Source organism: Pongo abelii, chromosome 4 (genome assembly GCF_028885655.2).
Source record: "Pongo abelii isolate AG06213 chromosome 4, NHGRI_mPonAbe1-v2.0_pri, whole genome shotgun sequence".
In the NCBI taxonomy this organism is placed as follows: Eukaryota; Metazoa; Chordata; class Mammalia; order Primates; family Hominidae; genus Pongo; species Pongo abelii.
In genome coordinates this window covers 124706867-124720850 of record NC_071989.2, presented here as the reverse complement: position 1 = coordinate 124720850, position 13984 = coordinate 124706867, and the positions used below count along the sequence as shown (strand labels likewise).

At 44.0% G+C, this 13984-nt stretch overlaps 1 protein-coding gene and 1 pseudogene across 3 annotated transcripts in view; one reads left to right on the top strand and one right to left on the bottom strand.

Annotated features, from left to right (window-relative positions):
• The first annotated feature begins 1888 nt into the window (after window positions 1–1888).
• Window positions 1889–13984, top strand: part of SEMA6A (semaphorin 6A) — a 130607-nt gene continuing 118511 nt past the window's right edge. For all 3 annotated transcript variants that reach the window (XM_024247170.3, XM_002815807.5, XM_054555839.2), the window contains exon 1: window positions 1889–1993. The gene's annotated coding sequence lies outside the window, so the exon portion shown is untranslated. The remainder of the gene's footprint in view (window positions 1994–13984) is intronic.
• Window positions 12990–13765, bottom strand: LOC100938114 (small ribosomal subunit protein uS11-like; annotated as a pseudogene).

Below are 13984 nucleotides of genomic sequence, written 5' to 3'. Positions count from 1 at the left end.
GGTAGTGGTGCGGGGGGAATGGGTGTTGACCCATGTGCATTTATTCTTCGTGAAGCCTCTTGAGCAGATGTCTGTACTTGCAGAAGCGACCAAAGAGGGAACGTGGACTTATTAGTGGTCCTAGTCCCAATTAGGGAACAGGTACAGTTTCCAATATAAAGAAACTCGGCCTAAGTGGGACTGAGACCCCGATCTCCGCACTTGCTTTTCTCAGCCAACTCCATGACTAGTAAATATCTCTCCGAGAACTGCTGGGCCGCCCGGTGTTACTTTGTTTAAAGGCTGCGACTAGGGTTCGCACCATCTGCGAAGCCCCCTTGGGGAGCAGGAGCCGTGGCGCGCAGTTGCTTTCGGGGCGCAGCGGCGGGGGAGGGGAACATGGTGTAGCCGGACGAGTTGGCACAAGCCTGTAACTGCAAGACTTTGTAGCTATTGAAAGTTCAAGTGGTGAAAGAAGGCTGTGCCTGCCATTCTTTATGTGATCATAACAATAGCGCCTTGGAAGTGGTTGAGATTTTCTTCTTCCATAAAGCTTTTGGGTTCTCACTGGAATTGTTTGCGTATTATTTCTGAAGTTTACTTATTTCTAAGACCAGTGCACACAATGTGAACTTCATGAAGTTTTAAAATAGATCGCCGTCGTTAAAAACGCCATTCTCTGCACCGTAGTTTATTTGCTTACTTCACATGCTTTATTAACGTGTGTATGTGCGTAATTAATAGCTGTGTTCTTATCTTCCAAGTGTATTTTTAACCGCACCGGCTTCTATCCAATTCATCTAACTACGTAGAGCGTCCATCGCTTCTGGAATCTACCTCTTGATAACAGTAATCAGAATCAGAAAAGCTCGCTGTTCACTTACCCTCATCCTTTAAAACTTTTCCATTTAAGAAAATCGATGAACAAAACCTTTCTTGTAACTCGCTCCTGCACTACGTCTATTTTTATTTATTTTTCTGATTTGGCAGGTCTCAGCAATGCTGTCCGGGATTTTTTTTTTTTTTTTTTTTCCTAGCTAGAGCAGATGTGGGGGTGGGGGAGGTGAGGGCTGGGCTCCAGCCGGAGTCGCCCCCGCTGAGCCTCCGCCTAGCGCGCGGTGGGGCCAGGAATCCTGGTGGAAGGAAGCGGCGCTGGCCAGTTGGTCCAAGGCTCCACCTGCAGCCACACCGCGTAGTTTCTCCCCCTCTGCCTCGCTCACTCGCACTCACATACACCACAGCTCTCCTTTGGGTCGGAGGAGACGCCAGCCAAAGTAGGCGGAGTTGCGGGAGGAGAGTCCGATCTGCGCAATCCAGTCCGGGACTTGGCTCCGCCCGGGAGCGGCGGCCTCTCCAGTGACAGAGGAGTAGTGAGCGGCACGGGGTGAGGCTGCAGCCAACTCTGCTCACCGCGCACTCGGCTGCCCAGGCGCTCGGGACCCAGCAGCGGCGCTCCTCCGCGGTGCCGGTCGCCCGCGATGCCCGCTTAGCAGCGTGTAGCAGCGGCCAGCATCACCACACCCGCGGCACCGCGCTGCCGGCCGCAGAGCCGGGCCGGAGCCTTGCACCCCTGCCCCAGCCCCCACCCCGCCCCCCGCCCTGAAATGACTTGTTAATCGGCGCAGACACCACCAAGGGGACTCACCGGAGTGGAATCCAAGTGGAATTTGGATTTGGAGAAGAGTTTCTTGAACATTTACCCTCTTCCTTGTTGGTTTTCTTTTTCTTTTTCTTTTTCTTTTTTTTTTTTTTTTTTGGCTTCTTTCTTTTTTCCTCTCCCCTTCTCCGCTCGTCATTGGAGATGAACACATCGCGTTTGCATCCCAGAAAGTAGTCGCCGCGACTATTTCCCCCAAAGAGACAAGCACACATGTAGGAATGACAAAGGCTTGCGGAGGAGAGAGCGCAGCCCGCGGCCCGGAGAGATCCCCTCGATAATGGATTACTAAATGGGATACACGCTGTACCAGTCCGCTCCGAGCCCCGGCCGCCTGTCCGTCGATGCACCGAAAAGGTACGGGCCGGGCGCCCCGGCGCGCCCCACCTCCCGGGCAGCTGGACTCCAGCCTGAGGGTCCCGGGGCCGTGGCTAGCGCGTGCTGTCGGCTTTGTGGTGCCTGCGTTTTATTTTGTCTTGTGTCTCTGTTTCCCGAGCGTTGCCCGGTCCTGGGGGAGCAGCCGTGAGCCGTGCCTGCCTTTCCTCTCTGCCCTGCGCCCCAGAGTGCGCCCGGCTCCACGTCGAGAGCTTTCCCACCCGCTTTGCGCACACGCCCGGCGCCGCCCCGGGCCGCGACGGCGCGTATGGCTGTTTCTCCTGGGGGTGTGTGTGCGAGACCCAAGGCTCATCCTCACGCGTGCCCAGCAGGGAGCAGAGCGGGCCCTAGAGGGTGGGATCCTCATAAGCTGCCTGGCCCGGTGTCGAAGGCAGGGGAAGGGGTTCTGCCCTCGAGGGCTGGAGGGGGTTGGGTAGAACAGCGCTGTTTTCGTCCAGTGCCAGGTGGGAGAAGGGGTTCCGCGGAGACGGTGTGGAATCGGAGAGAATCTTTTGTTGTCAATGTGGGGTCTGGGCTGGGCTCCGTGGAGTGCGAGAAACTTGTAATGGCCCTAGGCACCCGCGCGCCCTGTCTCTCGGTGAGATCCTGGCTCCTGTGGCCGCTGCCACCAGAGGTTCCGGGCTTTGTTTGCTCGAATAAGTGTCCAGGAGCAGCCGTTCGGGTGACGCGGCGCCCCCGCCCTGGGTCCTGTCCTCCGCCGCAGCTCCCAACCCGAGCGGCAAGGATATAGCCCGTCGCGGCTGCGTCCCTCCTGAAACACCGAGCCCTTTGCACCGGGCTGGCGCACGGTACGCCCTCCTCCCAGATCAGCGCGGTCTCGCTCTGGAAAGATGACCCAGGAGGGGGAAGGGTGAGAGACCTGGCAGAAGATGGCCCTGGGTTTGAAACCCAGACTAGGGCTCTGTCCCGACTCCTCACTGTGTCCTAGGGCGTTACCATGGGGGCAATGGGGCGCTGGAGAGTAAGCCGGGCAGTGCCCACCCACCCTGCCTGATCCTGCTGGGGCGGGAAGTATCTCTTGTCCCGATTCTCCGCGTTTTGCTCAGCTCCTTGCTGTGGGAGATGGTGCAAAACAGGATCCTGAGGTCTCCTCCCTCTTCGCAAGACCCGCGGCACGGGGGGAGCCAGGGAGCGGTCCCGGACTTGTGGACGTCGGGAAAGGAAACAGGATTCCGCTGTTTTTCCCGCTCCCTCGCCGCCCCTTCGCCCAGCGCCTCCTCCCACTTTACAGCGGCGGGGTCACTAGACCAGACGCTCCTGGAAAGTTTCCCTGAAAGCCAGGGGCGGCAGGCACGACCGGACTGGGGCTCAGCATGTCCAGTCTGAGGGAAGCCGGACCTGGAGGGAATCATGCGGACAGCTCGGGATGCAGCTAGGAGCTAGATCCCGGCCCTTTGGAGAGTGGAACCTCCTGGCCCCCGGTACTTGCTCGACAAGTCGGGGAAGGGGTGAATGGGGAAGCAGGACCCCGGAGGCAGGTGCGACCACTGTGGACAGAGGCTGTGGCAAAGGCGCGTGTGGACACAGGCCGGGGCTCAGTGGCTTGCAAGTAGCCAGCTCCAGGTGCAGAATCCCTAGCCATCTGCTCCCTGCGCACGGTTTCCCAGCGTGGCTATCCAGGGAGGGAAGAAGCAGAGCCAGGTGTGCGTGGAGCGGAAGAGGAATGGGAGACTGGAGGCGTTGTCTTCACAGCCGGGTCAAGCACTTCCAGGGAGCCTCCGGCCTGTATCGCACTGGGGAGCCCTGCAGGCTTTTCCCCGTCGGTCTTTGGGAGAAAGGTGGCTGCTTTGGAACTGCGGTGGCCAGGCACAGCCACAGTGGGATCGCTCCTTTTTTTACGCTCAGCTTTTTTACGCTACTGAATGCGGTCTGTGAAAGGTTTAAAACACAGGCGTGCATGGACACACACACGCACACACTCGCGCTTGTACGCACAACTTTCTTTACCTCAGATCTGAAAAGCCGTTTAACCCACTTGTAGTGTTATGCCAGCAGGTCTCAGAAAAGCTATTTAATGCCTCCCAGCGCTGGTTTTTAAGTCTTTCCAGGATGGGAAGGTCGAGTGCCTTTGCCTTGTCTTTCTTTAGTCCTGAAATTGTTCGTCGTCCTTCCCCTGGTGGACACATCTTGGGCATCAAGTCTGTGGTATGCTACAGTGATGGCGGGGAAGACTGGTGGTTTAATTAATTATTTAATTATGTTTTCTCCCCAAAGTAAAGATGCCTATGTTTAATTCTGAATGAAAATACTCTACACTTTTTTACACCATACCCAAATGGCTACCAGGAGTCAAGATTGCAAGAATTTTGTATGACTTTTTAATGCTGTGTTTAGTCTGCATGGAGCAGTTTTATGATTTACAGTAAGCTTTGATTAAACTACTCCAGGCACCAAAGTTAATTATTAACCTAACCTTAAATACAGTGGCAGAACTATATGTCTCCACCTATTAACCTAAACTATCTATTAAAAAATAATTGCACTAGCTATTTGAATTTGGTTTACCCATGCTTGTTTGTATGGTAACTTTTATTTGAATCTTGAGTAACCCTTACTCCCTGTTATTATTTTGGTTTTGGGACATTCTTGAAGGAGGCACTTTGCAAACCAGTCTAAAGCAGAAAAGAACGAACATCAAATTTAAAATCTTACTTTTGTGTTATGAGTCATTTTTCAACTTGATGTAAAGAAGCATTCTACTTTGTGTTTCTTATTTACAGTGTTTGTGGGTGACAACCTTCCCCATATGTTAGGTTTTGCAGCTATCACCTTTTAGAGATGTGATACCTTCTCAATAACGCATATAATCCACATATGTAAATGTTAAGCAGATACCGAAAATCATTTCTGAGGAGCCATCAGCTGAATATACTTACTGGACATAACAACTAAGCTTAAATAGGTAAAAATTTTATAAGAACCAGTATAGAACACTCAAGTAAATGTCGAATGAATGAAATAAAGTCACACATGGTTCATGTTTCTCCACTTAAAGTGGACTTCTTTATTTTCCGTACAGTGAAAAAAATATATATGCCTTCAAGTGAGTGTTACGATAAGGTGGCAATAAGTGCACCTTTTTATTTACACACAAACACACACCCCTCAAGTTCTTCCAAAATCTAGTAAATGCTTTTTCCAACATTAAACACATATAGCAGTTGTATTTTGAGTAGGCGGGTAACATTGCACTAGTGAAGTCTAATGTGTTGAATCAGAAGCGTAGTGAGAATTAGGAAGACTGTTATCTTCACCAAATAAAAATGAGGCATCCAAATTAAGAACTTGTATTAAATTCAAAATAAGTAGTTATGCTTTAAAAGTAAATGGGTGGTTGCACTCCTATATGAAATGGAAGGAAAAATACTATTTTGAACCAGGAGTTAAGTCAGATAGTTTATTGTGTGTACGTTGGGGTTCAGCGCTTTTCAGAATAGGACAAAAGAGTGATGATGGGATGAAAGTGTTTTTAGAACTAGATTGCCAAGAGCTAATATAGTCTCTCCATCTTATTTGTTTGCAGGAAGGAATCACAGAACAAGCTAAGCTAATTGCAAATGCTTTAATTAAGCATCTGCCATTTGTGTAAGGCAATGCCTAGGAAAGCCTATCTCTGCACTGCCCCTCTCCACACCCTTCTTTAGGTTTAGACAATTTTCTGTCCTCCTAGAGTAGAGGAGTGCTCCTTGACATATTTATATACGAGCTTTGTGTTATGGCAGCCACATTTGTGCATGTTGTGGAAGGTGATGCCTTGAGGCATTCTGCTGGACCCTCCCATATCAAAACCCCCCCACTCTCTAGGGGTGCCTTGGAGCCAAGTTTTCTCTGAGTTATTTCTATTTCAGCGTGAAGGCTTTTCTCATCTGCTTTAAAATGTGCTGCAAGAGCAACTGAGCTATTCTCTGCTGGCGACCACATGGTTGCCTCTTGGGGATATGGTAAGGTAGAGAAAGGAGGGAGGCATTTAATCCCTTTGAAATGGGCAAATGAGATGTCATACCACACAAACCTCAAGGGGAGGAGTTCAGGACAACTTCTCACCATGGGACTATGCATATAGTCTATACACAAGGGTATCTTGCTTTGTGAAACAGATGAGCTCTTGCAAAACTTTCTTTCAGTAATTCCATTTACACCAATAGAGGGTATCATATAAAACCATAATACACTGATGATTCCCAAATAACCTCTTCAGCTTAGACCTCTCTCCTGGACCTCACAAATAACCAATCCTTAGTGGGTAGGTAGCTCCTCCTGAACCTAATAGACATCTCAAACTTAGGTTTAAAAAACGTAATTCTGTATCTTTCTCCCCCATATCTGCCTTTCTCATAGTCTTCTCCATCATAGTAAATGGCAACTCCATTCTTTGAGTTGCCAGGCCCCCAAGTTTAGTGCTCCTTGAAGCTTCTGTCTCACACCTACATCCATTGTGGCTGCAATGCTGTCGGCTCCACCTTCGGAATGCCTGCAGGCTTCCTGCAGGTGTTCCTCGTCTGTGGCCCTCAAATTGGCCAAGCCATGGTCCTCTCCTGCTAGGTTTTCATGCCAGCTTTCCAGCTAGCATTCCTGCCTCTGCCCATTTCTCAACACAGCAGCCAAAACATAGCAGTGATTTTTTTTTTTTTTAAACTAAACCAGATCAGATCACTACTCCGCTCAGATGTTTTCCCATCTTATTCCAATAAAAGCCAAAGTCCTTCCTATGGCCTTTGCAGCCCCACATGGTCTGCACTCAGGCTGCTACCCCTCTGCCCTCCACCCCTTGGGCTTCCTTGAATCTGTCAAGCATGGCATATACTTGGGGTCCTTTGCAAGGACTTACTCTTTAATGCCTTGGGATGGTTCTTTCCCCAGATAGCTACATGATTTGCTTCTCATATTCTTCAGGTCTCTGTTCAAATGTCACTTTCTCAGTGAAGCCTTTTGATCCCCTTATTTACTTTACTCTTTCCCACAGCACTCCCCACCTCTTGGCAGTCCTTATTTTTTTCTTAGCATTTTTCACAGTCTGACAAACTATATGTTGTCCTTGTTGATTTTCTGTCTTCCACTAGAACATAATGCCATAAGGATAGACATTTTTAGGCTTTATTCACTCTGGCACCTAAAGCTGTGCCTGGCACATCATGGGCCATCCATAACAAGTGTTTGTTGAATGAATAAACAGTGAATCTTTTTTGCAAACAACTAGTCTTTATTTTATCTATTTTGTCTGCCTTTGTTTTTCTAGATCATGTTTTTATCAAATGAGATACTTCATGCATGAATGTGTGTGTGTGTGTGTGTGTGTACAATCTTCCAAGCACATAGGTGGTATGGCTCATGCATCATTAGTGGAACATTCACTGTGTTGTTTTTCCAGTGGTAGTGATGGATTGGAGCCTGTTCATTCCCACACTCTCACCCAGTCCCCTCCTGTGTCCAAGGGCACACATCTGTGAGACACCTGGTTGTAGCTGGAGGGAGTCTGAGTTAGGTAAAATCAACTTGCCAAGAAACAGCTAAGAAGACAGCCAGCATTTGTGGGGATTGGGCTTTTGACCCTGGCCTCATTTGTTCTGCATTCTAACCACTGGCCATAGAACGTTCATGTTTTTTTGGAGTTTGCTAATAGTAGTTTTAAAATTCAACTTTCTATCAGGAGAATATAGCATACTTTATTAACCCATGTTTCTGCCCTGTACCCGTACAGTATATCTGCTGTTGAGGATCCTGCAATTGGAGTCAAGAAGACTTGAGTTCCAGACTCTTACTACCTTGGACAAGTCACTTAACTTCTCTGAGGCTGCATTATTTTAACTGAAAATTGTAAATAGTAAACCTATTCTTCCTAATTTATAGGATTGCTGGGAATATATAATATGAAATCATGAATGTGAATGTATTTAGTGAAATATTACACACATTCTAGAAATTTGGGAAGTTTGATGTTAACCCCCTCTTTCCCACTCCGGACCCTGGATATAACAGAGATCCTACTTCATCTTCTAAATTATTTTTAGAAGACTATACACTGTTCATGTAGTTTTAGTGTAAATCACATTATGCAACTAAATAATATGTTCAAATTCATTGAAATTGTACAGTTTACCTAGAGCATGGATAGCAACTTTATTAATTAGAACACCTACCATGTCAAGGAAACATTGCTTTCAACATGATCATTAAATCAGGCAAGGTCATGGGAGTACCACTCTGCCAGGAATTATTTTAAAAGTAAGATAATTGTTTTTGCTCAGTTAAATTCTGAAATAGTTCAAATCAGTGTAACGGTTAATGTAGCACAGATAGGTCATGGTGAACCAGGACTAGTAGAAGCTTCCATCTTTGTCGTTAACAAGGCCAAATTCATTAGATTTTGTGGCATGAGGTTAATAAATGTGAAGGGACTGTTGGAGGGAATGTAATGGACAACTCTAGAGGCATTGCGGAGCTCATGCTTTTTTGACAGACAATACACGTGGATTTGTTTTGCCATTTACTAACACTGTGACTTTAAGCCAGTTTCCTTTCTCCTTCAGTTTTCATTTGCAAAGTGCTAGTATGATGATAATGTTATGGTTTTGAGGAGAATAAATGTGCTAACATCTGTAAAATGCATAGCACAATAATATCTGTAAAATGCATGTCACAATGCCGGGCACACAACAAGCAGTCATTCAACATAAGGTATTATTTTTACTTGAGTAACAGTAGTTATGAAAAATGTCCTAGGAATGGATTTTGAAAAAGCAGATAGTACTTTTATTGTAGGGGGCAGGGGAAATAGTATGAAAGGAAATGGCTACGAATCTGTAATATAAAGAGATGATGCAAAAGAAAACAACCTCTGGACTAGAAACAAACATTCATACCATAAACAGGCCATAATGTCATGGGTTTTAAGTTGAGAAGCATGTGAACACATCACTTGCAGGGAAACAGGAAACAGGGAAACTTTGGAATTTGAAATATCACACCCAAAAAAACACTATATATAAAAAATATATAGTGGAAGGAAAAAAACACTATATATAAAAAATAATAATAATAACAAGCAGAGCCTTATATCAAATAGGAGCCCAAGGGATAGTTTTTAAAAAATGATAGCTGTCACTTATTAACATTTTAATAATAAAATGCACACTCTGCACCTACATTTAGAATCTGAAAGCAACTCATAATGACAATTTTAGGGATGAGTTGAATTCCCAAGGACCATACCTGTCTTAGGAGAGAAACTCGGCTGCTGATTGGAACCCTTGAGGAGGCTATGGCTAGGACTTCTGCAAGAGGGTCTTCAGGTTGGCCATGCATCTGCCAGGTCACTCTTCCCTGGCCAAGCTTGAAATCAATTTGGGAGAGTGTGAATCTCTTAGCAAAAGCAGACTACTGCCTTCCACACCAAAGGTAGGAAATAATTGGCTGACCCCAGTAGAGACAGCAGTTATTCTACTGACAGACACACTACTACAAAACCTGAAATTTGATTCAAATGACAGTCATACAAGTTCTTACCAGTGAGAAAAATCTGACTTCTAAAAGGCACAGCAGAAGGGGAAATAAATTGATGTTATCACCACAATTCCCTGCTTCCATTATGTTTTCTAGGAATGCCTCCATGGCTTAGAGTTACAGTTATTTTCAACTAGGAAATAAAATGTTCTCAAACTCTGTAAGTGGAAACGGAATGGAAAGAGTGTGAGATAAATCAGTAATTAACATGCTGCAAGGACCGAAGTTTCAGATCCTTCTTAGCAGCCAGTATGGTGACTTTTGCTTTAAAAGTATTGTCAGTAATAGATATTTCCTCATGCAGCCTTTAGACTTGAAGCTTTCTTTTAATATTCCTAGGTGCTTTCTAGGAATTTCCAACTAACCTATAATTGTCATCTGTAGAACTTTAAATTCAAAGAACCCATGCCAATTAAAAAAATTTAGCAGAAGAAGCTCTAAAATTGGTGCTGTTTACCCCTTTCTTAGCGCTTCTGCCTCTCTACGCTTCAAAGACCAGCCTTTGGCCATGATTTGATTTGAAGCATTTATAGAACAGAACAGGATCTGGCATTAAATACAATGAAAACATGCCATTGGAAAATAAACATTGTTAGAGACTAGGAAGAAATAAAGATTGTATTAATTATGTTTTAATGTTCTATGAGAGTTTTACAGACCAGCTCTCTGTGATGGATCCATTCTTTCCCTGTTCCTATTCCTGATTCGTTTTTTAAAGAAGAGTATTCAATCTTTTCATTAATATTGCAGCGACTTCAGCACTTCCCCGCCCCTCCCCCAGACTCCTACTGTCCTTGAATGAGGAAACTGAGAGAATACTGATTGAGCTGGTGAATGGAAACGTTCCTTTCCTGAAAATGGAATGCTTTACGAAAAATTGCATTCCACAAAAAAACACTCAAAACAATTCAACAACTGTCCCTCCTCCTTTCTACCCAGAGAGCCACTTGACTTCATTCACATATTTTGGTTTTTCAATGTATTTGTTCTTAGGCCTCAAATACCCAGGTGGAAAACCATTCTATTAAGCCTTTCACTATTTTAAAAACACGAGCATCTGAGTTTCTAAGAACATTCTCATTCCTGCATAGTGAGCGATAAATAGAAACCAAATTGTTTGTAGCATTCTAAACTCAAGTATATGTGGCAGAATGGCAGTGGAGTTGATTTTTATAAGAATACTTGTTAATGGTTTTCGAGATGGATTCTGTGCTAATTCTTCTTGTATCATGAATGATGGCCCTAGCTAGACACTGTCGTTGGGATCTTCATCTATTAATCATAGAGGCTGCTTTCTTATTCGGTTGCCATAGTTTCAGTGCCTCAGATAGTGTTGGGGTGTCTTGGGAAAGGTTTGAGATATACTAGGGCTTGCAATCCTTGCAGTTATTTTGGCAGTTGTGCTCTGAAAAACTGAAAACTGTTTCTCGTATAATTCAGTGTTGGATTAAAAGAGGCAACTTCTGAGAGTGTCTCCCTGGACCTTGTTATGTGCACATCCAGCTGGTATTTACTCCAGGATTTGCCTCTTGCTCAGTCTTGCTGGCAAAAATAAATAAATAAATAAAAATACAGTACAGAGGCTGATGTCACTTTCATATTTCAACAAGAAAGCAAAGGGGTGCAAACTCTTCATTAAGGCTATTCACAATTGTGGAGGTAAATGAGGCCATTCATGACTTTGCTTAGAATTTCTGCTGCATAATTTGGTTTTGGCTTTGCAGATTACTAAATAAATAAAATGACATCATGATTGCTGTGTGTTGTGTGTTATTTTGGCAATGACAATATGTAGAGCTTTACTTCACGTTTAACCTTTCGTTTTTTACACTTGACACTGATTGCTAAGGAGCTAGAGACCATTTTACTGTATTTTGCAACAAAAGGCTCATACATTTTGGACTGTAGGTCTGCTGCTTTGTCAACTCATGAATATTATATGAACATTTTTCATTTAATAATTTCAATGTTTTGCTTTTTTTTTTTTTTTTAGGTTTGTGACTTTAGAGTTAATTAGAAAATGTTCTCCAGTGGTGTATATATTATGTGACTTGGTCAAGAAAGGATTTGGGGAGTAAATTGCTGTAAGAGGGTGATACACATACACACATTCTGGTGATTTATGTGCTTCACGTGTGATGTAAAACACAGCTTGCTTCTGTTAGGCAAATTTGGCCTTGTGCAACAGATAGTGGTACACTTCATGTTTCAGTTTCCATTTCTCAAGTGGACTTTCAAGGACTCCTACCAGTCTAAGCCAAGCAATTTAATTCCTTTGTAGATTAAAACATAAAATAATCTCACACTGGAAGCAAACAGTGCTGAATTCAAGACATGCAAACGTAAGTGAAAATCTAGGCTGATTTAGAAGAAGAAACTTTGAATTCCTTACAAATGGGACTAATCTAGAAAATTAGTCATTTTTTTTCCTTTTTACTAGAAAATGACTAGTTTTTATTTCAGAGTGAGCTTCAAAGCAGCGTTTTAAATTTCTCCAGATCCAGCCTGCCAAAATTTTTGTGTAAGATCAACAAGCATTTTTAATGCACGTGCCTATTTTGTTGACCCATCCCTTACCCAACCACATTAAAGGATTGATTTTAGAGGCCAATAATGTGAAGTAAATTAAAAGGATAACATGGCCTTAATTGCTACTGGTTTCACCAGGCTTCTAGGCACTGGAATTTCTTGTGGAGAAACACTTCAAGTGTCACAGCAGTTTTTGATCATGTGGTCTGGCTCACCCAGAGGCTTCAATTATCTCCCAGCCCTTCTCCACCTCCCCTCAGATATCTCTGAGAAGCAAAGAAAATGTGCATTTGTAAATTCAGTATTATGGACCCCTGATTATTTGGCAGGGTAAGAAAATAGGTTCTGTTCATTTTACAGTATTCGCATAGGCTAGATGTTTAAACAACAACAAAAGACATTGAATGGAGGAGAACAGTGGGAGTAAGATCAAAGCTTTTTTCATTAAAAAGAATTTTGTTGAATTGAATTCATTCTCCTCTCAAATGATAACAAGATTGTGATTACTCTTGGGTGTCGGGTTAGATACAACATTGCACATGTAGCCTTAAGAAAAGTAAAGAGTACTTTTTGTGTAGTTGTCAGTCAAATACAATGTGGACTTTAATTAACCTTAATTAATGATTTCTGATTACAGATTTTCTTTTGTGTGCCTTGGAGGCTGTACTTAGGTAGAGTATTTTCAGCCAATAGTGACATGAACTTGCTTCCTTTGTCTTGCCATGCAAACCACACTAGATTCTTATTACAATGGAAAATGTGATTCTGCATCATTTCAGAATGGTCATACAAAGAATGAAATATCACTTGGGGAACAACTGAAATTTGTAAGTGGTGTGGAGTATTTGAATCTTCAGAGGAACCATTTCTAATTTAAAAGGAATTTACCTATCAAAATTGCTGATATTTACCGGCTTCTGGCTGGATTTGAGGCCATTCCTTCCAAAGACTGAATGGGATTTTGAGTGGTGCCCCAGTTCTTTCAAATAAAAGCATACTACAGAAGTGCTAAGCATTTCCTTTGCCCAAGTGTACCCTTTATAAAGTACTAAACATAACAACTAGGGAATACTGTAGACGCTGTAGAGAATTGAGCCTTTGTTTTTCATGAAGGGAATTTATTAACAGAAAATATTTTGAGGAGTCTTGTTCACAGATGGCGACCACGACGAACCCCTTCCTGTGGGTGCTGTCAAAGAGGATGGGGGTGACGTCCTCAATCCGCCCCATCTTCATACCCAAGGGAGCAAGGGCTCTGAGGGCCGACTGGGCCCCAGGTCCAGGGGTCTTGGTCCTATTTCCTGGGTTTGATGTGTAAGGCAGTAATACCCAGTTCCTTGCACCTCCGAGCCACATCCTGGGCAGCCAACATAGCAGCATATGGCGAAGATTCGTCTGCCTTGACCTTCATCCCACCAGTCACATGGCAGAGGGTTTCTTTGCCAGAAAGATCAGTGACATGGACAAAAGTGTCATTGAAGGATGCAACGATATGGCAGACACCAAATACGTTTTCTCCTTCAGCCACCTGAGGTCAGAGGCTGATGACCTGTTCTTCCTTTTCCTTCCCCTTTCGAGGTGCCATTTCTGCACGTTGTCTCCAGACTCCACACCGGAAAGAGTGGGCCTTATTTTTGATTAAAAGTACTTTTTCCTGTGTCACGAGTTTTAGAACAAATATCAAAAACCTGAATTAGGATGTTAATGTGCTATTTACATTCAACTTTTAACTAGAGGGTCTAATAAAGGTTAGATATAATAATGCCAATTTATGAATTAAATTTCTCTGAACAATTATTTTGTAGCTTATACAAAACCCTAATAGCATATAACCCATCTAGTTTAGTGTAATTATGCTTATGAATTATAAATGCTTAGCTTTTACAATTAGACTTACCGATCTGTAGGCACCTTCATGAGAAA